The sequence below is a fragment of the Capsicum annuum genome, chromosome 3 (genome assembly GCF_002878395.1).
Source record: "Capsicum annuum cultivar UCD-10X-F1 chromosome 3, UCD10Xv1.1, whole genome shotgun sequence".
Classification (NCBI taxonomy): domain Eukaryota; kingdom Viridiplantae; phylum Streptophyta; class Magnoliopsida; order Solanales; family Solanaceae; genus Capsicum; species Capsicum annuum.
The window spans coordinates 26004881-26007733 of record NC_061113.1 but is presented as its reverse complement, the minus strand read 5'-3'; positions in this window follow the sequence as shown (position 1 = coordinate 26007733).

Below are 2853 nucleotides of genomic sequence, written 5' to 3'. Positions count from 1 at the left end.
CCAGATCCTTCAAACTTCATATGTGTGAAATAAAAAAAAATTGTCATATCCTAACAACTCATCATTTAACAACAAATTAAACATCTTAGCATTTAAATGTCTCTTTCCCTAAGTTCCTCATTAACACAAGTGTTACTATTGATTTCATCAACAATGTCCATGACCACATCTGTTTGGACAGCTTCAACTTCTTTTTTCTCAACAATTGTAGCTGCTTCTTCATTCTCACCTTCTTCTCTTTCTTTTACAGCATGTGCATCAACTGTTGCTTCTTTAGTTTTCTTTTCTTCCACACCTTCTTTTCTTACTTCACCTGCAGCAGTTGTTTCTTCCTCAGCTTCAGCAACTATTTCTTTCTCAGCTTCTTCTTTTTGTTCATCTGCTGTTTCTTGGTCAACTTCTTCTGTATCAGCTTTGTCTGCTTCTTCTTCAACAGTTTTTCCTTTTTTCGCGCCTCCTTTTTCATCTACTGTCGCTTCTTCTTCTTCTGTTGCTGCTGCTATTTTTCCACCTTCTTCTTGGCTCTTATGTTCTTCACCATCCTTCTTTTCTTCTTCTGCCACAACATCGGCCAACTCTTCCATTTTGCTATTTTTTTCTCCTTCTTCATTCCTCTCCGATTCATGTACATGCACTATTTCATAATATTACAAAGTGTTACTGATATTTAAAGCTAAATATTCATTAACAACATCAATTAATAAATGAAGTTACCTCGCTCATGTTGTCGCTCATCATTTTCCTTTTTCTTCATTCTTTTCTCTTTCATATAGGCAGCAATATCCAACACCACTTCCTCGAGCACAGCCACACGCTTATGAAGATCCCCGAGGGATGAGGTTCCTGCTGCAACTTTGGAGGTTCTCGGAGAATCCTCATCACCAACGCGTACTCAACGGGGTTACCACTCAAATCCCCGTCATCATCACTGTCCTCATTTGAAGTGAGGACAATCACCCCTTCTAACTCTTTCTTCAAGCCATCAAGGACGTTATTCTTCACCTCGTTCGTATATAACTCAAACGTAATCATGTAATCCATCTTCGTCTCACGAACAGTAGGGATGATGTACGGATGTACGTTCTACCAAATATCAATTAAAAATTACATAACATTCGATAAAACGGTACTATTATTGCATTATAGAAAATAAGTTTATACCTCGATAACTTTTCCTTTATACTTAAATGGGTCGCCTTCGATTATCTTGTCGCTTTTTGAAGTGTGCCATCTGAGGATGCGGGAAATGGGTAAGGGCTCATCCATTGATTTTTTAGCAAATTGTCCAAGATGAGAAAAGGCCTCATAGATCCAAATCTGTAAGCAGTACAGCAGTAAAAAAAAATAACTATGAATCTATGACATAGTATAAATAAAATGATAATCTACGATAAACTCACTAAAGGGTTTATGGTAGATATCATGAATGCCCAGGGAAATCCAAATAGAGCATAGGATGTCTTCTGCTGCTCATCAAATACTTCCTTCTGCTTCTTCAGGTCACTTTTCTTCTTCAGATAGTCCATGGTCAGTTGAAATGTCTCTTTCCCCCACGGATACTTCTCGAAGAAACTCAAAGAGTCGACCATTCGAATTAGTTTTTTGTCGACAACCTTCGTTGAATCTTTCGCAAGCAACATGGTGTGCAAGAACCACAGTAGACAACACTTGAACTTCTAGTCCTCGTTCAGCTTATTTCCTCTGATCAGGTGTAACAAGTTGGCCGTCGTGATATTTTTATTTTTTGTCACCTTAAAATAAAAATTATCCCCCTTTGCTAACACCTTCTTCATTTTTGATTCACTGGGGTATGATGAGCAGTTCAGCCCCGTGATCAAACAAAACTCTTTCAAGACAAAACAGTCAGGCTTGTTGTTAACGCAGAACCACATCTCATGACGCATCTTATCGTTCTTAACGCGTCGCAACAACAAATAATGGACTAACTGCCCATTGAACTTGAGATGTTCCGCCAGGTTTCTCAGGTGTCCAAAACAGGATAGCTTGAATCTTTACTTTAATTCTTGATCGACAAGAATTTGCTTAAATTCTCGATAAGCAAACATTCTTGATCTGACCGATATCTTTGTCGGGAAAGATCCGACCTCGTCAATTATCGTTCGAAGGTCATACCACTCCACAGAAATGCACCTTGAAATATATGGCACGGGCAATGAATCATTATCCCCATCATCACTATTACTCCCACTTCCCTCATACTTTTCACTGTCACCACTGACATTTCGCTTGGCAACATCTTCACTAGAATCGACGTAGTCGCTTATCTCCTTTAACTCCGAATCTGATTCGGACACCGACTCTTCAATTTTCTTTCCTTTTGATACTTTTTCAACTGCCGCAGCTCTTTTTTTCTAGTACTACCAGCGGTATTGTCTTTCTGTTTAGGAATAACATTTTTTTCTACCCATTTTGAACACAGTCTACACCTAAAGAACAAATCTCCCATTTTCAGTTCATAGACCACAAGTCTATCAACAGAAATAACTCAATGATCAAATGAAACCCCTCCCCCCCTCCCCCCTCCAAAAAAAATAAAAAATTAACAAACACCCCACCATTAAATAATTCACTACACAAACATACAATAATTTAACCAAAATCGAACATGCAAAATATCAAAACACAACAATTGTTAAAAATCAAACTAGTGCACCTAATCAAACTAATTAGCTATTAATATTTCAATTTTTACTATTTCAGCAATCATGTTTTAAAAAAATTTCATACGTCTAAAAATTGAAATATATCTAGGGCATTCTCATTTCATAGACCACCGGTCTACGGGCAGAAACAGGACGTTGTTCAAATCAAAATGCCAAAATAACTCTTCAA